This window comes from Pleurodeles waltl, chromosome 7, assembly GCF_031143425.1.
Source record: "Pleurodeles waltl isolate 20211129_DDA chromosome 7, aPleWal1.hap1.20221129, whole genome shotgun sequence".
NCBI classification, from domain to species: domain Eukaryota; kingdom Metazoa; phylum Chordata; class Amphibia; order Caudata; family Salamandridae; genus Pleurodeles; species Pleurodeles waltl.
The window spans coordinates 1,463,272,935-1,463,300,885 of record NC_090446.1 but is presented as its reverse complement, the minus strand read 5'-3'; the positions used below and the strand labels follow the sequence as shown (position 1 = coordinate 1,463,300,885).

Genomic DNA, 27,951 nt, shown 5'->3' with positions numbered 1-27,951 from the left:
CTGATAGCTGAACAAGTTTGGGTTTGATGAGTTTGTTTTTCCGACCCAGAAGGATAATGGATTGACCTCTCATAAATAATTTCAGGGAGTCCCAAAGAGTTATAAGCAAGTGACTGAGTTTTTGTTTATTCTAGTAAAATGGGTGAGTCCTTCTTGAAGTTCTTTTGTTGTCTCTGGATCTTCCAGAACTTTGAAATACATACAGCAAGTCTTTTGGGGGCTTAGGGATGATTTGAAGACACAGTGTTACAGCTCCATGATCTGAAATGATGATTGGCTTCATTGATGCTGAGGCGTTGTATTGTTGAATTGCAAAGTCAATTCTGGAGAACGAGTTTTGTGGGGTATGGGGAGAAGAAAGTGTAATTGTGACCTTTAGGGTTGTGACTTCTCCAGACGTCAATTAGCTTATGTGCTGAACATAGATCATGCATTGCCTTACTTGACTTTGGTATTTTGCATTTAAAGGAAGTAGATTGTCTATCTAATAGCGGGTCCAATGGTAGCATGAAGTCGCCCCCAGACATGACCTGTTTTAAAGCATACAGCAGATAACTGCCTTTAGTGTAAGCACATGTGCCTCACTTTGCGATTGACTTGTATATTTGGATCAAGTTCGTAAGGGAACATGAACCCTACTCGTCTTTTGGATCTGTTTCACAGGGGAACAAATACAGCAGCTTTACTTCTAAAAGAGCCAGTGATCTGCAGCCGAGGCCTGGGGTGTCACGGTGACGGAGGTTAGCGTGACTGGGGGTTTCAGCTCAATATAAGTAACACAAGATTAGCATTATATCACTTACCATTACTGAGGACAAGGCACCAATCACACCTGCATGCATCCACTCTTACGTGTGATAAATGAAAAAGGGTGGAATCTATGCCTGTGAATGATGGATATCTGGGCTCATGCAGGGATGGAGACTCCAATGACCCAAACCATGACGCTAAAATCATCACTGGCTTACAGTGGATTCTGCCATAGGTCACAATGGAAATGAAGAGATTTAGAACAGTAAACCCTGTGTCGTGCATCACAGTTCATACAGTTGATTTACTGCCTGGCTTCCATCTCCTGATTCAGAACCAAGTGGGACAGGCAGCCTGGGACAGACAGCCCAGACTAAATTAAATACATCGATTTGTTTTGAGATAGAATCGTATCTCTAAACAAATCAACCTATTTAATATTTGTTATTGTAAATGTGTAGGAATTTCAGAGGGGTGCAGCCCCTAAGTCATTATGGAGAAACCACCTCTGCCTTAAATTAAGCCTGTCTGCTTTGTATCATTGCTACCAGAAGGATGAACTCAGTTTAATTTTGTGACTTTGAGGGTGAACTCTGACAAGGGTTATGATTATTCTTTGAGGTGGGTAGTCACCCACCCCAAATAATAATCATTTCTTACAATGACATATCATAGAAGAACATAAGAAAACATCTCAGTGAATAACAATTGTGGTTCAGTTTGGGTGACAGGTAGAACTGAAGATTAGATTCAAGAAAGATGAGTGTAATCAACTTGGTAAATAAACACGAGCTATTCACAGAGCAGGACAAATAGTTTTGGTGACTGTGAATTTTGAGTATAAATGTCTTTGCTATATAGTGGTGCAAATTTTCTGTACATGAAATGTACTGAAAAGCTACTGACAAATTGACTATTATATTTAAGATTAAAGCTGAACAATAACAGAAAACCCATATGTAACACTAATTTACAACTGCTGAAATGGTCGAAAAATCACTAATGCCTAACTGTGCGGTGCAGAGTGCAGACTTATATCTATGAGGTTGCGCAAAGACACTTTGCATGGCTTTTCATGGCCTCGTAGAAATTATGTAAAACACCGCAGCGCAAGTCTCTACGTTGCCTTTCACTGCATCAGGGGGAAGTTCCATGGGCATTGCAGTGGGTTTTCCTACGCAACACCCATTTGTTTTTACGCATTTCCAGATTTCCAAGGATCTGTAAACCTGGAATGTGTAAAAACTGTAGCCTCCCCCAGAGAGGACTAACTAGGAGAAACATCTTTATTTCTCCTTGTTTTTCCTCTTTCTATGTGTGCTGCATTCAACCGCTTAGGTTATCCATTCTTTTCAGTGTTAATCTGTAGCATTAGGAGACACTAGCTCAACTGTTATTTCCATCCCTTGTGAAACGCAGTTTGATCATTTCACGTGTGATATTGTTAAAGGATTAATCCAATCCATAAAACCAGGATTTCATTTTTAAATAAGTCGGGCATTGTTATTAAATCTGGGGGTAGACAGATTCGTCCTGGAATCACTGCCATTTATGATTACTCTTCGTTAGCCACTCAAGTGTTACTGTCCTGGAACACAGAGTGGTTTACATACTGTTTTCTTGAATAGAATCCCATGCTAGATTGAATGGAATTCCATACTAGATTCAGACCCATCTACATTTAGACCATTCCTCTGTATCAAATCAGCTTTGATATCAGTAGTGGTTGAACTACGGTAGGTGCTTGAGAAAGGCAGCAGAACCGCTTTGATTCTCCTTCATCTCACCACCTCATTCAACACTATCTCCTTTGAAATTGTAGCATCCCAGCTCTGTGGTATTGGGATTGAGTATCCTACCATTGACTGGATTACCTCTTACCATCAAGGTCATACCCAATTTATGAAGATACCTTTGTATTACTCCAGAACTAAATTAGTGTCTCACAGTGGTCCCTTGCTTGATGCAGAACTTGCTTAAAATCCATAGCACACCTCTGGCCCACCTCAAAAGGCTATGTGGCTTTACTTTTATGACCTACATACCTGACATTCAGTTAATCATCTGTTTAGTTGATCCAGTGGTTCAGAATTACGAGATATTCAAAAACTGCCTTTCACCATTGGCTCTCTAGATGTGAGGCAATGCCTCTAAATGTGATATGAGGAAGACTGATGTCCTCATTTTTGGTGGTTCTAGAGAGATTTGTTTGGGCAGGGTCACGCCAATCATTGTTGGTCTTCAGAGACACAGTAATCTCTTTTTGTTCTGAATTAAGCTTTACTGGCTAACTGTCAATTGAAGGGTTTTGTTCAAAGCACACATTATAGAGAAGAGCAAAAGGTAATTTCTGGTCACCAAAGCTCTTTACTAACTAGATTTAAGCTCTTTCGTATGAATGTCATAGATGTGTGCACATTATTACGTGGTTCCATGTTAAGTTTCTCAGGACTGCATATAGCTAATCCAAGTACGAATAGAAGATTTAACTGACAATGTAATAAAACAGTGGTTGAAACAGTCCAGAGGATGAATGGGGCTGACTCCAGGCCTGTTCTTTATGTATTATACAGAAGAGATCTCGTACACAGGTAAAGCTGTGAAGCCAGACATAAACAGTGGTGTCTGAAACAAGCCACTACTATCCACTGTAGGCCATATTGCATACCATTTTTGCTCACTCAGCCTTTACTAACCTGGGTCATACAAATACAAGTCAGCCTTGACCTTTCCTAAGAGGTAACTGGAAATACTGAAAAGCTGGGCATTACCATCTCTTATTACTGGAACACAAGCTACCACTGACATAATCTAATCTTGTCATGCACTACTTGAGACCACAGGGCACAGAAAAAGACAGGACTCGTATATGAGCATATGCTTTTAAATGCAGCTTGTCTTCAATAAAGGAAAATGGGATGTGTTTAAAATATGAAAAGTTTCACAAACTTTGTTTAGTAGTAAGCAGTGGTCCCATAGACTAGTACCTACTCCTAAAAATGTATTTAGTCAATATTCAGAAAGGTAATGGTCCCCCTGGGAAACCCTTCAAGTTTGTGAATGGAAACCACTACCTTTGTGTAGGACGCAAAATATAATTGTTTTGCAACTGTATTTTGGTTGCACAATATTAATACAGGCGATGAGGAATTAGTACTTGGAAGGATACCTTAATAACTCCCCTTCCAATGTTTTCTAAATTGTTGAATGGGCTTAGTACATTTGAAAAAGGGTTTTGCCATTCACAAACCCTCTGATTTTCTGAATAAGAGGATTTGGAAATGGTATAGCCTTTTGTTCATCTGGGTCATCATCTTTTAACTTCCCCCTCACTTCCTGTTTTGATATTGACGGCTTTGGGATTTTGTGCACTGTGTCTTTGTCTGAGTGTCTCCCTTTAACTGGTTTTACCCAAATGCTTTATTTATTTCTCCTTAAAGGTTAAGGTAAGGTGGAACATGAGTAGCAACAGGGACTTCAGATTGTGGTTACTCCACACAGAAATATGAGCAAAGTGCATAGCTTTAGAGAGCAGCTCTGCTAAAAGTGGACTGCAGTTTAAAAGCAGTGCATAGTAGCATGGGAATAAACCTGGAGCAAGAAGACAGTTAGGCAAGGAAAATTGTGGTGCACGGGGGCAGTTCTTTACCCTCTTATATAACTAGTTGATAGGAATGACCTGGATGGAGTAGATACAGGAACCTGGAAGTCAAATGGCACAGTTTTGAAGTGGTTTATTTCAAGCAAAGAGTAGACTTGAAAAAAGTACTAGGACTGAATTTCAACTAATGTAGACCCTGCTTGCAAAAGGGCCCTGCCCTGTCCCCATACAGGCAGCTGTCTAGATATACATGTAGCACTTTCAATAGGGAATATATTAGTAACATTAGGTTGGTTAAATCCACCTTACTACAGGTTCATTACTAGTAGTTAGCATATGTAACATCCTGATCTTCTATGTCAGTTGCTTCTTCTACTGTTTGTGTATGTGTGATCAGTGAAGGTGGATCAGTTTAGGGACATATGACATTTGTTAATAGTTACATTTTATAAGTAACACTCATATATAATTTTTGTATTTATAATATTAAATTGCATTCTAATTTCAATACTACATTTAAAAAGATAATAATAAATGTCCCATGAGTGTTTCTTTAATTGATCTGCAAATTAGTTATAACCTTAAATTTGAGTAAAAGCTGACATAGATTATTGTTTGGATTTTGGATACCAAATGGTTTGTCAATAGGTACGCAGTTTCTATATCAAATGTCAAACATTAAACAGTATTTAAAATGTAAATATCTGTAGTTTTCTTCCTTGATGCACTAAAGTCAATATTAGTAACTCTTTGTACAGCCCACAGCTGGAGAGTAGCCTCATTAATTTTCTCTAAAGGTGACACTGCTTCATGAGAGTTGGCACTTCCACTTGTTGTATCTACCTCCTGCTTCCTGGTGGCTTCTGCTTTGACCTAAGGTTGTGCCACCTTTATCCTATCTCTTCAATACTTTGATTGATGACCCAACAGCATTATTTTGGCTTGTATTCTTTTACAGATTTGTTTTTTGTATGACCCCCAATTTGTAAGGGACAGCTTCCTTTCTTTCTCTGCATCACACTCCTCCACAAGGATTTCCAACTCCTTATCAATACATTTTCTTTTTCTTTTTCTGCAGACGACCTCCTGTGCTTCATATGTGGACATTTCAATGTTTTTGTTGAGTCCTAAAGATCTGTTTTTTTTCTAGACTCGGATTAAATGATCCATATTCCCTATGCACCTTGAGGGTGTAGGAGTGCAAAAACATATTGGAATTAAGGGGCTCATTATGTGTTTGGCAGTTTTCCGATACTCACAGATGGCGGTGATTCTGCTGCACTCCTGGCGGACCTCCAGGGAACTGCCACCACAGACAAGATCACAGATCCTGATTTGGTGGCAACTATCAGAGTTGTAGTCCCTGCTGCGGTGCTGTGCTGATCACGAGTCCACTTTCCGCCAGCCTTTTCAATGGGTGTTTTACCTCCATGGAAAGGCTGGCAGAAAGCCAGTGCTGGGGGCGAGAGGGAGGCCTAGGGCATGGGAGGTACAGGAGCCTCTCTGCCAGCACCCTCGGAATGCGCACTGTCTGCTCTTCTGTTGTGCTTCGTCATTGCTAAGGGAGCTGAGGCCAATGCTGTTGCACTGTTTCCACTGGCTGACCGGCAGAAACTGCCCAATAACTATCCTAACCCCCCACCTACCCCTATAAACTAAAGTACCCTGACATTCCACCTGCCTTGAACCATAAAAAAACCTACCTCTGCCCCATAAAACTGAACTACCCCTGCACCCACCACCTGCCATGAGCCCTAAAAAACAAACTACTCTACTCCCAGCCCTATAAACTAAACTACCCGGCACCCTCACCCCACCCACCCTAAACCCTAAAAAAAAGAAAAAAAAAAAAAAAAACACCTCATCCCCCACCCTGGCCCTAAAAATTAAACTACCACGACAATCCCACCCACCCCGGCTCCTAAAACCTTCCCTCCAATAAGTAAACTACCTGACACCCCCACCCGCCCGAGCCCTAAAACCTTCCCCAATTAGTAAATACCCCGACACACCACCTGTCCTACAAAACATAAAACTACCCCAAACCCCACCCCTAATAACTAAACTACCCCAACACCCTCACCTACACGAGCCCTAAAGTCTTCCCCCGATAAGTAAAATACCCTGACCCCGCCACCCACCCTAAGCCCTAAAAATAACTATCCTGACCTCCCTACTCCCGCTCCACAAAACGAAATTACCCTGAGCCCTAAAAAAAACCTTTGACCCCAACACATGCCCCTAAAAACGAAAGTACCCCGACACCCCCACCCACCCTAAGCCCTAAATCCACCCCCACTGCTAAAAACTACCTGCCAATCATGCACCAACCTCACTTACTTCACTGCGTTCTCTCACAATCCTTCCTCCTCTTCTCTCCTCTCTCCTCCCGCCCTTCCTTAAACCTTCCCCATCCCTTTAAAAATAAACTACTCCACCCTCACCCTAAGCCATAAATTAAAAAATTACCCAAACCTCCACCCCACCCCTGGAAAGAAAATCCCCCACCCTAATCCCTTCAAAAAAATACTCAAACCCCCAAGCCCCGCCCCTTGAAAAAAAATATCCCACCCACCCCAATCCCTTACTCTAGCCCCCACACCCACCCCTGCCCCTCTTACCTCACCACATCCCCAGCATCCTCTCCTGAACACCACCTGGCTTTTTTTGTGCCTTAACCACGCATATGCATAGTTTAGCACATGTGTGGTTAAGGCAAAATAAAAGCCATTCGTTGTTCAGGCAAGCGTGGTTACGCTTGCGTGGGAAACGTCTGCGTCCTAAGGACAAGTTGTTAACATTTCCCTCTTTGGATCTACATGATGATGCCCATTTATTCCATTTAAAAAAATAAACACACAAACACAGCTGACCTTACCATGAACCAATTCTAAACACTGATCTGTAATTTCCTCCAGGTGGGCCCAACAAGGGGAAATTATTAAAATCAACAAAAAACACGTCTACCTTCAATTTTCAATTTTTAGAGATGCTAAATTACCAGTCTGCATAAAAATATGTGCCTCTTTTTAATTTTGTTTTCATATGATGCTTATTGTTAGCATCTATGTATTCACAGTTTTGAACAGCTTCCTTACGATAAAAGTAAAGGGTTTTTTATGAATTCTTACCTTTATGCGCCCACACCAAGGAACAACCTGTGAACACAAGCAATCATTTCAGTTCACCTATTTCCAGTTAGGTTGTACAGGGGGTGCCTTAGCATAATCTTGAGATACATCATAGGGGAATTTGATCAGAGCAATACAGGATGACATTATACAAATTAATAGTTTGCTTTTATTAAAACATAAATAGCAATGTGGGACTTTCCAGGCTTTTCAGGCATGCACTTAAGGTGTATTTAGAAGGGTTCTGTTGTGAAATGTATTTGAAGCGCATGCAGAGCTCTAAGAGGGGCCATAACATTATGGGCTTCACTGGCTCAGCACAGAGCGACCAGCTGTTTTGATGAACCTGCAGCGGGTAAAATGAACTCACACAACACATTACTTCTTCAAATTGTTGCTTGGTATTCAGACAGTACAGCTCAGAAGCAGTGAGCTGGGTGCTTCTGGGCTATGCTGTCCAAAATAATGCACTAACGCAGAGTAATGTAAGCTAAATGAATTCACTATGCACTATTCACTATTGACTAGATGGTGGCAGCAGCCATGGGCAACTGGAAAGCCAAGCCCCCCTGGCTTTTGGTGGTACTAGGACTGCCAAACTTCCAGAGGAGACTGGACCACTGCAACTTTGGTGGTCCGGCCTCCAAATTTGGAACCTGGCAGTCTGACCACCAGGAGACCACTGCCAGGATCATTGATCCAGATGGTGTGGCGACGGTGTAACTCATGCTCAGCCACAACGGTGCTGAGCTCAGCACTTCTGTGCTGATCATGAGTTACCTTTCTGCCACCTTTCCATGACTGGTTTCCTTCAGTGAAAAGGCTGGCAGAAAGGCAAAAAGGGGGCCAAAGGAGGGCCACTGCACTGCTCACAACCATGCTGTGTTCAGTGCAATCTACATCTGTAAAATAGCTGTCATCTTGTACCAGCACTAGAACAGCCAATGAGGAAGCTTGGACCTCTGGAGTCAACACAGGAGGGGGCTATTTTTTGACATTTTGGTGAGAATATTTCCTGCAGTGATGTCAGTGAGGGATGGAGTTAAGGCACCCAGGGAAGATGTGACCAGTGATTTTTAAACAGAGACATAATGGATTGTCTGAGCATGCTGTTGAGGAGGGTTGGGACAGGAGGTGATGGGTGATGTGGGACCCTATGATTGGCCAGCAGTGCCTGGATTCTGGAACTTTCCGCCCCCATTTAAAACATCTTGTACAAAGGAGAGTAGTTGTGGTTGGATTTGGACACTTTGACTAGATGGTGGCAGCAGTCATGGGCAACTGGAAAGCCAAGCCCCCCTGGCCCCCTAATAGAACAAGCATTTGCAATGCAATGGTTCTCGTGTTTGCTCGAGTTAGAGCTATCAGCGTTGTAAATTCTTAACTGGACTTTTCTTGTCACATACATTGAAAATTAAAAGTAAAACAGCTGACATAAGCGAGCCGATTCAAAGCGCCACGGCCTCCATGAGCATGAGCGTGAAGGAGACACACAAAAGAAACAAGCATTTGCAATGCAATAGGTATTGCCTTTACTTGAGTTATGGGTATTGGCATTGTAAATTCAGAATTGGACTCTTCTTGCCACATAAATTAGTCAAACCTGTCTCAGAATTTCATCTTTTCCTGTCATGTTTTGGTGGTCACTGGTGGCTACTGACATCAGAAATCACAAGCCCTTGAGGAGAGATAAAAAATTACTGCACTACCTCCAGTTTCACTACCTCCAGCTGTGTAAACGTCTGAACAGAAATTGGAAAAGAAGCCTGGAAAAGTATTTACTTTTTATTTTAACAGAATGAAAAGTCTTGCAAGCATTCCTGCCTTCCGTTTCAAGGAGCAGAGCAGCCTGAGAAGATTTATGGCCCCAATAAAGGAGATAAGCAATGCCCTGTGTGCAGTGTCATGAGTGCTGGCAGAGAGGGGCCCTGGAGAGAGAGACTCCAGATGCAATGCGAGGCTAAGCAAGTTTTACATCAGTGCTTCTAGGTTTAGCTACATTCTACCAGAAAGGGCATATTGTGGCTTTTATTAGAGACCGATTGTTTCTTTTGTAAAATAAGCTTATTTTAGGAGCCTGAGGTAAACGAGGAAAGCACTGGAATAAAGCCAAAACATATGTCAGCGATATGGGAGGAGATGAGAGGAACGGAATGCTGCAATAAAAGTCTGGCAGCTATCAGCCTAAAACTCCCATAGTGAAAGGGCAGCACCAAAAAAATTACAAAAATAGTATGTCACAGCAACAGATAAAGAAACCAAAGTGGAATAGTACAGTAGTCACCGCTCTACCACAGAAAAAGGAGGGAAAGAATTGAGAACTGACCACTAGCGAGCAAGAATTTTAAAGATTCTGCAACCAACAAATGAAACTGCTTTAAGCCATAGGAAGTATACTAAAAATATACACAAAGTCGAACACTTCGTTCAACCTAAAAATGAAAAGTAAAACAGTTTACATAAGCAGGCCGATTCAAAGCACCACGGCTGCTGTGAGCGAGAACGGGAGACACAAAAGGAAAAACAAGTTCACTTTCAGTCAAACATATCGAGAAACGTGCAATTATCCATGTAACAGGGTCGGTGTCCAAAGCGGTAACAAAACCACCCCACGGAGGGACACACGTAAAGCATTTACAAACAAAGGATTTTGAAAGGCAAGCCCAAGAATAATTAAAGAGATGGGCCTAAGGAGGTCGTAGTTAAAAGCCCACAGATACCAACACATCAGAAAAGCAGCACTTGCACGCTGCTATGCTCAACCTAAAAAGGACTCTGCCTAGGACGAGTGGGTCTCTCAAGGACCACGGAAGCTGGATTCCTTATACCCCTATGTGGACCAATTGGGGGAAGATCTGGACTTCTGTGTTTCAACAGGAGGAGAGGAGCACCAGAGACAAAGAAAAAGAGGAAAGCTGGAACAGGGAGCCAGTAAAGCTAGTTTGCGGCAGAATGCACCACCTCAGAAGTGAGGAGGTCTTCTCACTACCAAGAGAAATTAGCGCAAACTTATCAAAATCAGACCAATAGGGCTTGAGTTAAGACCTTTTAAAGGTTGTCAGCCTTTGACCTTTTCAGGACACTAATAAGGCCCTCATTCTGACCGCCGCCCGCCAAAGTCCCGCCGTCAGGTTACCGTTCCGCGGTCGAAAGACCGCGGCGGTAATTCTGACTTTCCCGCTGGGCTGGCGGGCGGTCGCCTTCAGACCGCCAGCCAGCCCAGCGGGAAAGAGGCTTCCACGATGAAGCCGGCTCGGAATCGAGCCGGCGGAGTGGAAGCTGTGCGACGGGTGCAGTTGCACCCGTCGCGTATTTCACTGTCTGCGCAGCAGACAGTGAAATACATGTAGGGGCCCTCTTACGGGGGCCCCTGCAATGCCCATGCCAGTGGCATGGCCACTGCAGGGGCCCCCAGGGGCCCCGCGACCCCCCCTACCGCCATCCGGATCTCGGCGGTCCGACCGCCGGGATCTGGATGGCGGTAGGGGGGGTCGGAATCCCCGCGGCGGTGCAGCAAGCTGCGCCGCCGCGGAGGATTCAATGGGGCCGCGGTACACTGGCGGGACCCCGCCAGTGGTGCCGGTCCGACCGCGGCTTTACCGCCGCGGTCGGAATCCCCATTGGAGCACCGCCGGCCTGTCGGCGGTGCTCCCGCGGTCCTCCGCCCTGGCGGTCAAAGACCGCCAGGGTCAGAATGACCACCTAAGTGTATTGGTCTCCGCTGCATGTTTAGACATTATACCTGGAGTGAGCCTGTGACCAGGTGTCAACACAAGATTTATCCCATCTTTGGGCCCCTGTCAAGAAAACAAGAAGGGGGAACACTATTTTAGCCCCCAGAAAAGTAGAAGAAAGGAGCCCAGGGCCCCAAATTTGGAACACCAAAACTGGTGGTCTCCTGCTCTCCGTGCCCATATTGAGGGGTGAGTTGGGGTGGCCACTGCACCAGAATCACCTGCCCACATGGAGCAGGCAAGGGAGAAGTCAGTTGTCGGCTCACAAGGTGGCAACATTTTATGCCAGCCAGGGCAGTAGCTGATTGGGGCAGCCGAGGGTAGAAAATGGAAAAGTTTTTAAAAAACGAAGCAGCCAGCTGCTAAAATATTCACTGCTTAACAGAAGAAGCACCCCCTTATGACTCAGTAGAGGCTTATTTGCAAATTGTTCTTGTCTTGTGGGTGCCCAAGATTTTCAAACTTATTTTATCAGTACAGTGAGGCCAAATGTTAAAAAAAAAAATAGTTAGAATGATTTAAATGGTAAACACCGAGGTTATACTAAATCCGCTATGCAAAGAACATTTTAACACTTGCCTTTAAAACATAACCAGTATTCGAGTGTAGTCCATAGAACCAACCATGTTTGGGAGATGATGCATGTAAAAATAGTACCTCACTTGTGTGGGTAGGCCTAGTGCCCGCAACAGGAAATGCCCCAAAACACTATCTGGACACATCAAAATTATCAAATACCTGTTTTTGCAGGGGGGGACCTGCGTTTTTGGTCCTGGGCTCACCAGCCATCTAGGGAAACCTACCAAACCCAAACATTTCTGAAAACTAGACACGCAAGGGAGTCCAGGGAGGTGTGACTTGCGTAGATCTCCTGTGTTTCCTTACCCAGAAACCTCAAATTTAGCTAACCAAAATCACAGTTTTCCAACATCTCTGTGTGGGATCACCACACCAGCACATATTTTCTACCACCCAGCGTTCCCATCAGTCTCCCGATAAAAATGATACCTCACTTGTGTAGGTGGCCAAGTTCCTATGACAGGGAAGAGCCAAAAACATGTCAAAATTGAGGGGGAAACCAAAGTGGGTCTAAAAGGGCAGTTTAAAAAAAACACTTTTTTAGGTTGACAAGTGGGGCAGAATTTTTATCGGTATAGATGCGACAATGCTCGGTGGCAGGAATTTTGTGGATTCCTGCAGATTCCAGAGGTTCCATCATAAAAATGTGGGGAAAATGTGTGATTTCAAACAAAGTTGGAGGTTTGCAGAGCATTGTGGGTAAGAAAATGTTGTGGGGTGCATGTCAAGCACACCACCCTGGACTCACCCAGATGTTAAGTTTTTAGATGTGTCTTGTTCTCATAGATTTTTCTATATGGCAGCGTCCCAAAGTCCAAAAAGTGCACCCCTCATCATTCCAAGTGGGACGATTTTGAGAGTTAGACAAGCTCTCATGGCCGAAATGTAAAATCAAAACCCAAAATAATCAAATGTCCTCTTGCTTGCCGCTGGGATGAAATCTTTTAGTGTGCGGGGGCAGAGCTGAAAGACTGTTACCCCCTTCAGTTAGGGTGGGGGCATAACCATGCCAAGACTGGTTGTAGCCACACCCCACTATTTTTTTTGTTTTTAATTCCCTGGCATCTAGTAGGCTTTCTGCCCCCTCCGTGGAGTGGATTGGGGGTATTTGCCCCATCTGCCTACCAGTAGGCAGAACAACTTTGTCCCCATTTATTTGGGGTGGGGGTATTGCCATATCACACCCTCTTTTTTTGAGAAAAATTCTTCCCTAGTGTCTGGTGGGCTTTCTGCCCTCCTTGGCGGCAGATAGGCCTTACATAAATAGGCCCATCTGCCCCCAAGGGGGGCAGAAATGGCTAACAGTAAGGTGCCCCTATGGGGAGTGACCCTTGCCCAAGGGGCTGCACCACAAATAAAAGACACACACACACCAATCCCTGGGGCCTAAGTGGTTTCTGCCCCCCCGGGGAAAGATCAGCCTAATTCAAATAGGCTGACCTGCCCCGAAGGGGGGCAGAAGTGGCCTAAAATAAATTTGCTCCTCAGAGGAGCAACCCTTGCCTAAGGGTTCACTCCCCTTGCATGAAACTGACGTAAAATAAAATCCCTGGTGTCTAGTGGTTTCTGCCTCCCATAGGGGCAGATTGGCCTAGTAAAAATAGGGGGGGGGGGGGGGGTCAGAAAAGGCCTCATAAATAATTGCCCCCCAGGGGAGCGACCCTTGCTCAGGGGGTCACTCCCTTTTATTGTTTTTGAAAAAAAACAAAAAAACTCCCTGGTGTCTAGTGGCTTCTGCCCCCCCCCGGGTGTGGATCGGCCTAATTAAAATAGGCCGATTTGCCCCCAAGGGGGTGGTGGGCCGACAAGGCCTAATTAAAGATTGCCCCCCGTGGGGGCTCCCCTTTATTGTAAACATCGACAAAACAAACATCCCTGGTGTCTTGTGGGCATTTCTGAAGCCCGACTGCCTTTCCTTTCCTTTCATACCTCTGCCTGCCCCCAACCCCAATCGGAAGAGAAATGCTTTGTATTTCTCTTCCAATCCGCGCTGGAAGCTCAGCTTCCAGTGTGATGGGGGCAGCCTCTGATGAGGTCAGCACGTGATCATGTGCTGACGTCATCAGACGTCACTGGGGGGTACGAGGGGGTCTTGGGTGGAAGGTGAAGTGATTCCCCTTCCATCCCTGCCCATAGTTACTTCCTTGGTGCCTCAGCGCCGCAGCCAAGGACGTAACCGTCACGTCCATGGCAGGGAAGGGGTTAATCTTCGTTGCTGTGTATTGTGGTGTGCCTACGTTGACTGCCTTTAGACGGTCCCGCAAGTATTGCATATGAAACCAGTGGATAGTGGACACCAGTGGAGTTTTCTCAGGTTTTGGTATAGTGTTATTGCAACTTAAAAGACCTTTATCTAGGAAACGTCACTACAGGAAAGAAACATTTCACTGGAATCGGATGAGGATTTGCACCAATACCATCACCATGGTAAAAAACTAATTTGACCACTGAAACTGAAGCTTGTGTCATCTTGAAGATCCATTTCCGTACCTATTGCAGATTTCAGTCACTGGTAATGATCATAGATTTTACCTTGATGTAGTTCAATTTGAAACAAACTTTGGACATCTCACACTTGATTATAGTGAAATAATCCTAAAGGTGATGAATATCATAGTCAGAGATTGTGATTTCAATATATAATGATATATTCTAATTCCTTTCTCAACAAGCTGCAGTCTCAGGCTCTATTGGATCTGGCCCTTTATGCAGGGTCATCCTTAAAGTTTTTGTCTTCACCCGCCCATTTTGTGAATTCATTTTTGATTGCATTAGGACTGTGGACACTTTAGCACAGCTTGTGCTCTCTCCTTAAATCGTGGTAAAATTGTCCTTCACCTGATTGGCACATTTAATTTACTTTTGAGTCCCTAGTAAAGTGGTACTGCATGCACCCACTGTCTATAAATTAAATAGTACTAGTGGGTATGCACTGTCCACTAAAGTAGCACGTAACAACATGTCTGAAGCCTGGTATTGCAGCCTGATGTTTTTACTGCATATAAATTACCCCTACAATAGACCCTAAAGGCCCATTGGGCAGGGTACATTGTTTTTAAAAGTAGGGGACATGAGGGTTTACATTTTACATGTCCTGGTAATCTAAATCCCCTAAATTAAGTTTTCACTACTGTAAGGCCCACCACTCCCTTAGACTTAGATTGGGTTGCCGTATCATGATTTAATAAGTGCTAACGTTTTGATTGGTAGCAGGTAGAAATCTCATGTTTAGATTCAAATGAGGTGTAATATAAAATCCTCTTTAATGGTAAAGTGAGATTTTAAGTCACAGTTCTGAAAATGCCACCTTTAGAAAGCTGGCATTTTCCTGCCCAAAGGGTTCTAAGGACTTCCGGGACTTTCCAGCTGCCTGGGCTGGTTAATGGCTCCCGCATTAAGAATGCGTTTTAGGCCCAGACAGTGACCTGCCCCACTTACATTTCAAATGGTTTGCCTCCACCACATACAAAGGAACCTGAGACTAGATTCTTATCACCTGGGAAATTTTGGAGAATTGACAGGGGAAGAGGAGAACTTTAAAGAGCCAGGTGTTGGGGTGGCAAAGGGAATCAACCCCACCTCAGAGGCTGGCACAAGGTATAAATAGTGGACCTCCTGGTCTAGTTGACATTACAGAGGAAGAACCGCCTTGCTCCCCAGATGACTGCCCTGAGCTTGAGGCCTGCTTGCTTCTCAGAGAACTACCTTACTGCTACCAGAGCACTGCCCTGCTGCTTGATGACTGCCTTGTCCTCCAGAAGGCTGCCCTGCTGTTTGAAACAGAAGACTGGACCTGCTCCCTTCTTCTCAGGCTATCTCAGTGCAAGCTCCACAGGCCTCCAGTGGCCTCCCTGCAACTGCTGCACTGGACCAGCCTGGACTTGCAACTGAACCTACTTGCAAATGTGACTAGGCCCCTTTGCTCTTAGACTCTGCTGCCCGTGACGACTGTTAATGCAAAGTTCCTGTGAACCCAACGCTGCATTATAGCTACAACCAGTGAGGTTAATCAAGTCCAAAGTGTCACTGCAGATCCACTGGACTTATATCACAAACAGGGTACACGGACCTGGTCTGCACCACAGTCTGGGTCTATGCACCCAGTCGCAATGAATGAGCTGTTACCGGCACAGCTGTAAGCTCAATCTTGGGGACAGTGGATTAGTTAGAGGCGGATGTCTTCTTGAAGCCGCCACCCTTCTCTCACTGTGCAGGTGGCAACCCAACCTGCATTTGAAAGAGGGCACAGATCTCCCTGCCCAAGTGACTATAGTCACCTACAGGCAGATGTCCACAGCACTTTCTTTTCAACCTTCCAAGGTGCACCTACTGGAGGTGCACTGAGCATGTGTCACCTGGTTAGCGCTCCTTTGATTTTGTGCCCATGTCTGTAATAGAGCACAGGTACTGTGACAAAGCGTTTCATCATTTGAATGGGACTAAGCTCCATGTGAATGAGGGAATATGCTCTGAAATCACACCAGCGCACATTTGGAGCCAGCACAGTATGAATTGCAGAAGGGGCTGCTCAAGCGTCTCTGGCCTGTTCTGTAATACCAAAGGGCATTGCAACAAAAAAAACAGGTATACACATCTGCTGCACCTAGGGAGCACTTGGTGTAATATAGCCCTTTGATCTGTTTACATTCCCTCCTTCACATTCCTGCCAATCATTGCTATGAAACGTTTTGTTGGACCTGGCCCTTTTTTCTGGGTTATCCCCAAACTTTTTTGCCTCCTTTCTTCTATTTTATCTGACCTATTTCTGTTGGCTTTAGGACCCTGGGCCCGTTACCACTGCTAATCAATGTTAAAGTGCAAGTGTTCTTTGTCTAAATGGCATTGGTGATTGGTTTATCCATGATTGGCATAATTGATTTACTAGTAAATCCCAAGTACAGTGCACAGGATATGCCCAGGGCTTGTAAATCAAATGCTACTAGTGGGCCTGCAGCACTGATTGTGATGCCCACATGAGTAGCCCTGTAAACATGTTTCAGACCTTCCACTGTAGTGTCGTGTGGGCAGTTTGGAACTGCCAGTTCAACCTGGCAAGTGCACCCAGTTGCCAGGCCCAAACCTTACTGTTTACTACATATGTCACCCCAAAGGTAGACCCAAGGCAGCCCCATGGCAGGTTGCAATGTATTTCAAAAGTTAGGACATGTACTGGTCTGTTTTACATCCTGATAGTGAAATACTGCTGCATTAGTTTTTCACTATTGCAAGGCAAGGCAAGAAATGGGAATTGCCTCGAAATATCTTTTAAGTGTAATTTCTCATTGGGAACAGATAGAGATTTGGAGTTCGGGGTCTCTGAACTCACAATTTAAAAATACATCTTTTGGTGAAGTTGTTTTTTAAATTGTACGTTTGGAAATGCCAATTTTAGAAAGTAGGCATTTTCTTGCTTATCCATTCTGTGCCTCTGCCTGGCTGTGAAATACACGTCTGGGTCAGGATTCCACAGTTGGGCTGTTTGTGGATTTACTCTACACAGTCGCACAAAGGGGGCTGAGTTGTGCCCTGCATATCCTGGTGAGTGTTCCTGGGCTAGAGTGGTGGAAGGAGCTGACACTTGCACCTGAATTGGACTGTGCCTCTCCTTACACAAAGCAATCTCCGACCCCCTGGAGTGTATCTGGGGCCAGGGCAGGAAAGGCAGGGTTGTGTGCACCACAAAGACTTTCCTTTGAAGTTTGCCTATTTCAAATTCAGAAATTAGTATAAGTATTGGGCCCCTGAGACCACAACTTCAGAACTCTTCTGGACTGAGGAAATTCTGTCATGAAGAAGAGCTAGATGCTGAAGGAGGGACTGACACTCTGCCTGTTGCTTTGCTGCGCTGGCCTGCTGCTTGCTGCTTCTGTCCTGGAAGTGAAAGGAATGGACTTTGCTTTCTACACCCTGCTTTCCAAGTTTCCCCAAGGACTTAAACTGAGCTTGCCTCCTGTTAGAAGTATCAGGGACATCAAAAACTTCATCTGCCAGCACCTGGGCTCTCTCCCTGAGAGTCCTGACTCACCAAGTGGTGGCACATTCAGTTTCTGGGCATTTAAGAGTGAGTTCTGTTGTAACCAAGAAGAAACCAAGTGCATCGACTTCAGAGCAACTGTGGAGCTGGCGTCTCATTCTGACTCCAGGCTGCTGCCTGCACCAGGAGCCGTGGTCCCCGCAGAGTGCAACGCCCGCAACTGATGCCGCTGGCCAGAACTAACTGCAATGACCTGTGAAGCCCTGCTACACAGTGAGTCCTGAGTGCCGTGTCCCCAATGTCCCAGGATACCCGGCACTGCTGCAGCACCTGTGTCCCCGTGGTATGATTGTGTCATGACCTTCTGGATTCATTGACCCCGCCAGATCATAAGTAACGATGCGGCCTCACCTCCCCTGCAACCATAAGGAACCAACACCTCAGCTCCCCTGCCTGGCAGTAAGGAACTGACGCCTCACCTCCCCGGTAGCAGTAAGGAACCAAAGTTGCACCGGCTACAGGATGGCTCACCTCCCCGACTCCGCACAATGTCTTTGTTTCATTGTTTTCTAAAGGTACTATGTCTGAAGTTCGTGCGACTCTGTGACCGACCTGCACTCCCTTGTGAGTGGCGACACACTGACAACTGACTCTGTCAACGATGCTGTGATAGCCCCAGTTGGAGCTATTGTGTTTCTAAGCGCTTTATTGACATGTAACTTTTAAAGATTTGTATCTTTGCTTGTGTGTGTTGGATTTTTGTCGTTTTGGTCTTGTTTTACTCAGATAAATATTGGCTATTTTTCTAAACTGGTGTGGAGTACTTGTTTGTGTTTTCACTGTATTACTGTGTGTGTGTGTGTACAAATACTTTGCACATTGCCTCTGGGATACGCTCGTGTCAAACTACCAAGGGGGTGATCAGGGGTTATCCTAGCTGTGTGACTTCCTTACCCTGACTGGAGTGAGGGTCCCTACTTAGACAGGGTGCAGACCACTGCCAACTGGAGACCCCATTTCTAACACATTTGTACAAAAGATAGTGTAAATAAAAGCAGTGCTAGTTTTCTGCCTCTATCATACCCACTTGAAACCCTCTTATCACAAAAGGTATGCTGCATGCTTCAACAACTCATTATGGGGGTTATTACAACTTTGGAGGAGGTGTTAATCCGTCCCAAAAGTGACGGTAAAGTGACGGATATACCACCAGCCGTATTACGAGTCCATTATATCCTATGGAACTCGTAATCCGGCTGGTGGTATATCCGTCACTTTACCGTCACTTTTGGGACGGATTAACACCTCCTCCAAAGTTGTAATAACCCCCTATAAGTCTTAGAGTTCATGTGCACTCACCGAGGACGAGGAGGAGAGAGAAGAGTTGAGTCTTCATCATAATGAAATTCTGCTGCTTTGGTAGAACACAGGGAGAACTCTGAATCTGAAACAAATAGAGAAAGTTCCATTGTTCAATTGATCACTAAAATGATGTAGGGAGGCGATCAGAGATCAAATCAAATAAGATTTATTTATGATGAAGTCAAAACACCTCAGCCATCATGCCTGCTTCTCATTCCCAATGCACTGCTCTCTCCAACTGCGCTTGAGCTCCACGGAAACCAAGGGCACGTTTCATATGCATTATGATATTACTGCATTCCCTTGCCAGGAAAGCTAGTGTGCTCAATGTGAGGAAACTACAATCACCTGTTTCAGTATTGAATGACATTGCTTTGAAAGTTCATAGACGACCTTTTATATTAACTTATTTGACTAATGACAGACAGAACAGATGGATGGTAATTAACTAAAATTTCTCCTCGAAAATAATGGTCTAGGGCCCTAGGCTAGACAAGTGTATCTACAATGAGGATGTAATATGTGTGTTTAAGAAATGATACTTGCTAGACTGATATGGGGAAGTAATCAAAGGTTCCCTACTTTCAATTGTGGGTATCTGTCTAGTTTACCTTTGCATGTGAGCAACGGAAGGAGAACAGGAAGAGTATGCCTATTGGCAACTTTAGCATATATATTAAACTTACAGTAAATTCAAAGATGAAGAAGGAAGGTCATGCTGTCTCTCAAAGCGAAAGCATTATACACGATAACAAACTCAGCCCTTTTCTTAAATTGTAGGTCTTCAAAACACTATTAGTAATGTAAAAATTGACAGCAAGACTGCATGATGAAGTCCAGCATCGGTAAGGTAAAAGTTCTGTTTAGGGCCTGACTTAGATTTTGGCAGAACAATACTCCATCGAAACCTGATGCATACCCTGTCTGCCTTATTATAAGTGCCATAGTCAATAATGCACTTATAATATGGGAGACAAAACAGATGCCAAATTCCACCTCTTAAGCTCCAAATCAGGCTTGTAATGTCTTGTTTTCTTCCTAAAGAACATCATTATACAAGATCTAGCATAGACTATTAACATTTTACCAAAATATCAATCTTTGTTAATGAAACCTCATGTTTTTTCCTTTGAAAATTTAATGTTCAGGAATGACAGTAGAGGAGATCTGTATGCCTACTTCTGCATTCCTACACGTTGTTGAACACCCTTAGGAAATTTGCCCTTTAAACAATGCTCAATTCCTATACCCAAATGGAACCACTTGTGTACATTGACAACTTTAGGTTTCCGGATATCCTTACCATCTGTACTCCCTCAAAGTTCAACATTGTACCCTGCACTCTTAACCACTTACATGGAGCTCTTTGAGAAACTACTTTTATATTATTACTGCTGGCTGCTCTCTTCCACTATTTGGCAGGGAAGCCGCCAGCAGCCATACTAGTCGGTCGGTGGTCTAGTGGAGCTTGCTGCGCCACCACATCACCACAAAACAGCCCGTCGTATTACAACATTGTCTTCTCCCTCCTCGTATCCAGTCCGCCCTACTCCAATCCAATCCACCTCACTCAATTCCAGTCTAATCCACCCCACTCCAATCCAATCCAACCCACTGCAATCCAATCCACCCCACCCCAGCCCTATCACTCCAATCCAAACCACCCACCCCAATCCAATCTAATCCACCCCACTCAAATCCACCCCAATCCGATCCACTTTACCCCATTTCAATCCACCTCATTCCAATCCAATCCACTTCACACCAATCCACCCCACTCCACTCAATCCACCCCACTCTACCCTAATCCGCTCCACCCCAATCCAGCCCAGTCCAGTCTATCCCACTCCAATCCACTCTATCCAGCGTTCCTCACTCCAATCCAATCAGCACCAATCCAATCCACTCCACTCCACTCCAATCCACCCCACCCCTATCTAATCCACCCCACTTCATTCCAGTTCAGTCCATACCACTCCAATCCACCCCACCACATTGCAATCCACCCCACTCCAATCCACCTTAATCCAGTCTAACAACTCCCTTACCCAAATCCAATCTACCCCACACATGCCAATCCAATCTATCACACTGCAGAAGGCTGTCCTGGTGTGTGGTGGGTACATATGGTACTTACACCAAGCGCAGGTATCCCTTATTAGTGTACTGTAGTCAGTGTCTAGAAGCCAGGCGTCCTAGAGGTAGTTGTGGTTGAGAAGCCTAGCTTATCTAGGAGACATGCAAAGTGTATGCAGTACCACTATAGTTCCACTTAGTTCTTACACACATGAAGGAAAACACTGTGTTACAAAAATAAAGGTACTTTATTTTGGTGACACAAATACCAAAAATACCATAGAGACTATACTCACTTAGGAGGTATGTAATACACAAATTATATGTAGGAAAGTATCATCTTTCTTGGCATGTTACTCCCAATTTCTGACTGTTTGTCAGTGTGTTTTGCCTGTCTCACTGGGATCCTGCTAGCCAGGACCCCAGTGCTCATAGTTTGCGGCCTAATGTGTGTGTTGTCAGTATGCTTAACTGTGTCACTGAAGTTCTGCTAACCAGAACTCCAGTGCTTATGCTCTCTCTACTTACCAAATTAGTCACTATAGATTAGTGACTCGATATTCCAATTCTAATTGGCACACTGGACCCCCCCCTTATAAGTCCCTAGTATATGGTACCCAGGTACCCAGGGCATTGGGGTACCAGGAGATCCTTATGGGCTGCAGCATTTCTTTTGCCACCCATAAGGAGCCCAGACAAACCTTTCTCCAGGACTGCCACTGCAGCCTGTGTGAAATAGTGCACACGCTATTTCACAGCCATTTTCACTGCACTTAAGTAACTTATGAGTCACCTAAATGTCTAACCTTCATTTACTGAAGGCTAGGTGCAAAGTTACTAAGTGTGAGGGCACTCTTGCACTAGCAAAGGTGCCCCCACGTTGTCCAGGGCCAATTCCCCGGACTTTGTGAATGCAGGGATACCATTACATGCGTGCACTACATATATGTCAATACATATATGTAGCTCCACAATGGTAACTCCAAATATGGCCATGTGAGATGTCTAAGATCATGGAATTGTCCCCCCATTCCAAATCTGGTATCGGGGAGCCAATCCCATGCATCCTGGGGGCTCCACCATGGACTCCCAGTACTGCCAAACCAGCTCTCTGAGGTTTCCACTGCAGCCCCAGCTGCTGCCACCTCACAGATGGGGTTCTGCCCTCCTGGGGTCTGAGCAGCTCAGTCCCAGGAAGGCAGAAAAATGCATTTCCTTTGGGAGGCGGGTATTACACCCTCTCCCTTTGGAAATAGGTGTTACAAGCTTGGGAGGGGTAGCCTCCCAGAGCCTCTGGAAATGCTTTGAAGGGCACAGATGGTGCCCTCCTTGCATAAGCCAGTCTACACAAGTTCCGGGACCCCCAGTCCCTGCTCTGGCGTGAAACTGGACAAAGGAAAGGGGAGTGACCACTACAGTGTCCATCACCACCCCAGAGGTGGTACTCAGAGCTACTCCAGAGGGTCCCTGGGTTTTGCCATCTTGAATTCTAGGTTGGCAGGGAACTCTGGGACCATCTGAGTGGCCAGTGCCAGCAGGTGACATCAGAGCCCCCTCCTGATAGGTTCAGGGCTATTTAGGGTCTCTCTCTTGGGTGGTCATCAGTTTCAGAGTGCAAGACTCCAGCAGGAATCCTCTGCAACCTCCACTTCGACTTCTGACTGAGAAAGTGCATCTGGACTTCAAGACCCTACAAGTTGCAACAAAAAAGCAAGACGCCTCCTGCAACATTGTATCTCTGCCTCCTTCCAGCAACTGCAACATTTCCCCGGCATCCTCTGAAGATAGCCTGTCTTCAGCCTGCATCAGAAGGAAGAAGGAATCTTCCTTGGGGTGAAGGAGTCACTCCCCTGCTTTTGCAGGCACAACTGCAACGACAACTGGATCTGTGGATCGCCTCTCCTGCTGAGCTGCGTGGATCTTGCATCACGGGTGGTAGACTGACTGTATTCACCATTCTATGACACTCTAACAAATCTACTCTATGATACTCTGCTCCCCTAATCCACTCTGACACTACATGCCACCCTGACAAGCAGCCACACTGGTGTACAACATGGCAAAACACATTGCCAAAGCCAATGGCTCTTGTATAGGCAAGACCTATTGGCTTTGCCAATGCTTGTTTAGTAATTTACTTTCCAGTGCAAAACATGTTTTGTGATGTAAAGTAGTTTGAAAGCACTGTAAACCAGCGTGGAGCACTGCTTTGCATTTCTTAGCGTCGAGGGGCTGTCCCATGGGAGGTAGAGGGGCTTTCCCATGCAACCATCCATAGTTTTTAATGCAAAGCCCTATTTACCGACAATAGCAGATAGGGTTTTGACAGAGTTTTGAGCTACTTGAAAGCAGGACTTAAAAGGAGAAATTATTTGAAAGTTAGTCTAAGCATAGTATTTTGTACTGGAAGGGAGCCCTTCTTGTACAAAATGTTTACTAGACTTAACCTCACACCATTGCACTATGGCTCAAAAGTGTGTTTGTGGCGCTCAGCAACAGAATTTTGTAGAAGCAGTGCTAAGGAGAGGGGAGGAGAGTGCCATATCTCTGTAGATATGGCACTCACTTGCTCCCTCCCTGTCATGCAACCCAGTACAGGATTTTTGGCTGCTGTACTGCGTTGGGTGACACTTTCATAAATCTGGCCGAAATGTGTAGTTTCAGGCACACTTGGGCAAATTTCTAAGTCAAGTGGTAATTACAATAAACTGACTTGAGAACTCACTCATTTACTTACTCACTCATTCTCTCGCTCACTCAATGTATTCTTCACTTTCTTTCCACTTGTTAACCCTTAAGCAGGTTTTGTCTATTCCCTGGAGTATTAGAATGGGTTCAATGCCATTTTCAAGCTAGTGATGAGCAAAATTAAAGTAATGTTTGTGTGATGGTATGAAATTCATCCGTTTGCAATTTAACGAGTTGAATTTTTTTGCTGTTTTACCTCTGTCAGCATTCTCTGGTTTTTGCAGGAAAACCTTCCCGAAAATTCAATCTTTTAGCTAGCTATTTTTAGAAAAATATTCTCCTAAAAATCAGCACAACGTCAAATGCTGCTTTTTCCACTAGCATTTTCTGCTGTCTTTTAAACTATTTGATAATTTCATGAAATTTGCAAACGTTTTCATAGAATTTCACAATCTATGTAGAAGCTAAATTTTACAGTTTTACACAAGCCCCATAAAATCAACATAGTAGCCTGTGTTTCCGTTATATCAATTCGTAAGTAGCATCAGTCAGTGAATGAGGATTTTAAACATGAGGAGCAGTGGAAACTGCCATGTAGAAGCTCAGTAGCATTGAGGGCCTCATTTGTAAGCCCTTGGCACACTGTTGCATCATTTTGTTTTAAGCAACGGTGGCACAAGCAATGCTCTATACCAGTGGTTCCCAACCTTTTGATTTCTGTGGACCCCCACTTTAACATTAATGGAACCCAGGGACCCCCACTGAATCATATTTAGAATCTGGGGACCGCCGCCTGAGTCATTACTGGAAGCTGGGGACCTAATTTGTCAATATTTGTTAATATGTTTTAATTTTCTAGGCTCTTGCGGACCCCCTGAGAAGGCTTCGCGGACCCCCAGGGGTCCCCGGACCACAGGTTGGGAACCACTGCTCTATACTGCTCCACATTTACAAACTGTCACACTGGGCCCAGTGCACCAGTTTGTAAAGCCTTGTGTCACATTTTACCTGTGCCAGGTATGATGTATGCAAGGTAGGCGTTCCCACGGGAAAAACCACGCACAACTGATTAAATGAAATTTACATTTCACTGCTTTATTCTGCTACTTCACTGTGTCAGAATTTTACCGTCTGCCCAGAGCAGGCTTTTCTCTATGGGAGCCTCCTCGCATTGCTTGAGTAGCAGCATTTTTTTTACACTATTCCAGCAATGCATGAGTTTAGCGTCACAGATGCATCAGAATTTCTAATGCATCTTTGAAAACGTGCTCCATGGAGCTCTGTTTTGTAAATACAGCGCGTCCATGGCATCGTTAGGGGGTCATAAAGCAGCGCATGAAATCTGAGGAATCAGAGATGATGCATCTGATTCTTCTAAATGAGGCCCTGAATGTGTAAAAATGCTACTGATAGTATATTTAGTCAGTCCGCTACCAACTGTTTGGCGAAGGATCCTTTATAGGCGAGCCTGGTTACATCAATACCTGGGGCTGTAGTATGAACAGTTGCACTTTGTCAGAACAGAGATGACCAGTGCTTGCTAAAATGCCTACGTATAACTTTCAATTTTCAGTTAGTGCATGAACTGCAGACAGCAAGCTCAGAAACAGATAAAGTGCAGTCACTACTCATTGGTTCCAACTTGCGCTCATATAATGGATGTCTATAAATGTATTTTGGCTCCTTTCGTGAATGAAGGGATCCATACTTAGTGAATCATGAGCATTGCATTCACTAATCTACTGTAGGTTGATGCATAGCTATCAACCGTGCAGCACGTACGGTGGCCCTGGGGTACAGGTGTATGAGAGGCCATCTGCATCCTGATTATGGTTCTACTTTTGTACCAAATTGGTATCGGGGTGCATTATCTGTGCTTGGATTAGGGCCCATTACATTATTGATACAATCCCAGTAACAGGCTGGATACAAACACCCTTTGCACTTTGCATTTCCTTGGGCTTTGCACATTGGGTGAACACTGCTGGCTTTAATCCTTGCACTGAAGTTGTCTTGGGGGTGACAACTACTGTTGTCCTATTGATGGACGTGGCAGGTGTCTGGTTCTGAGTTTGTGAAGGGTTGTTATGGTTTATTGCGTTCTAGAAATGTGGGGATATTTGACCAGTTCCATGGTTTATTGATGAATGCCCAATGCAATGTGCATAGATGACTTTATCAAGGACCTGCTATCCTCATCCTTCCCACCCTCCCATCGCCCCAGTTGTTAAATGCCACATGGCATTGTTTTCATGACCCGAGTCCTGTGATATGGCACATATTGATCGTTGTAATGTAGAATAAATGAGAGACCTCTTAAGAAGATTTAAAAAAATACAAGAACACATGCAGCTGCTTTGTTTCCAGCAACAGAAAAATACTGGGTCAAAATGGATGCTAGTTCTTAATGATAAGAGAATCCTACGTGTTCCTCTGAATGCACAAGATACGAACTACCACTTGTGAGACTTTTACACACTCACACAGGGGGTGCAGCATCACAGTTGACAGTAAGTGCAGAGTGTAATGAAGCAAGTACTGCTTATATGTTATCCTTTTAAACATATACTATTATTTAGTTTGTTGTCCTGTCCGGCATTAGTATAAAGTTAAGAAACAGTTGTTGAAAACTGAATTCAAATAAACCATTGGATTGAAGACAGTGAAGCTATTCTGCTGAGCAGGTAAACACATGAAAAATAATGAATTGGCGGATAAAACTCACCTCAGCTGTTTTGTTGCTTTCTGAAGTACCACTGCCTGAAAGCCGTTGCTGCTAGGAGATGTGTCAAGTTTATATAGCCAATGATGAATTTTTTTAAAGGGATTGTCATAGTAAATATAATGTGATGAGCTTATGACAAGAGCAGCATTGCCAAAAATTATGTAAGCGACAACATCCTACTGGGGGATTTGTAAACGGATGCACAAAGACACGCACATATTATGTCTCATGACAAGCAGAACACATACAAGGATACATACAAGGATGCATGCAAATGTCTCATAATGAGTGTGAGAGAGTGCCTCTCTTCACTTGGCCGTTTCTGTTTTTTGTGAACTGATACAGCTGCTGTTTTATTGATTGTGCGCACTGGGACGTTGCTAACCAGGTCGCAATGCATGTGCTCTGCCCACTAAAACAGGTCAAAATTGTCTAAAACCCTCACTGGCATGTTTAACTTTCTTATAAGGCATAGTATATACTTCCTAAAGTACACCCATAACATGAAAATGTCACCTATGAACTGCAGCACTACGGTGCCACCCATCCACTGGTGTGCCAGGATACACACAAGTCAAGTCCTACCGTAGAAACCTGGCTGTAGCCGTTTCAAAACTCTGCCTGATGTCAATGTGTTTGACTGTGTCACTGGAGTCCTGCTAACCAGGACCCCAGTGCTTTTGCTCTCTCCCCCCTCAAATTTGTCACTACATACTGGTAACCCAGTATTTCATCCCAAATTGGCATACTGGTCACGCCTTATAAGTCCCTACTCTATGTACTTAGGTACCCAGGGCATTTGGGTTCCAGGGGACCCCTATGGGCTGCAGCATTACTTTACTCAAAGGCTTCTGCAGGACTGCCATTGCAGCCTGCGTGAAATTGTGCATGCACCCTTTCACAGCCATTACTAAAATCACTGCACCAGGTCACTTATAAGTCACCTATATGTCAGGCCTTCCAATCCTGAAGGCTGGGTGAAACGTTCCTGTGTGAGAGGGCACCCCTGCACTATCAGGGGTTCCCCACATCATCCAGGACCATTTTCCGAGACTTTGTGAGTGCGGGTGCTCCACTTTACCTGTGCACTGGACATAGGTCAATACCTTTGTCCAGCTTCTCAATGGTAACTCCGAATATGGCCATGTAAGGTGTCTAACACCTGGGAATTGTACCCCAATACTGATTCTAGTATTGGTTGTACAATCCCATGCTCTCTGGGGGATCCACAGTGGAACCCTAGTACTGCCATGCCAGCCTTCTGAGGTTTTCAAGGCAGCTGCTGCTACCTCACAGACAGTTTTCTGCCCTCCTGTTGTTTGAGCAGCTGA

General features: G+C 44.6%; 1 long non-coding RNA gene across 1 annotated transcript in view; it reads right to left on the bottom strand.

Moving 5' to 3' along the window:
* The window catches only part of LOC138246499 (uncharacterized), a 38,107-nt gene extending 11,379 nt beyond the window's left edge, over positions 1-26,728 (bottom strand). Inside the window, exons 1-3 of the long non-coding RNA XR_011194301.1 lie at positions 26,621-26,728; positions 19,129-19,213; positions 7,483-7,509 (exon numbers count right to left, since the gene is read on the bottom strand). This is a non-coding gene — a long non-coding RNA (uncharacterized lncRNA). The remainder of the gene's footprint in view (positions 1-7,482; positions 7,510-19,128; positions 19,214-26,620) is intronic.
* Between the last annotated feature and the right edge of the window lie 1,223 nt (positions 26,729-27,951).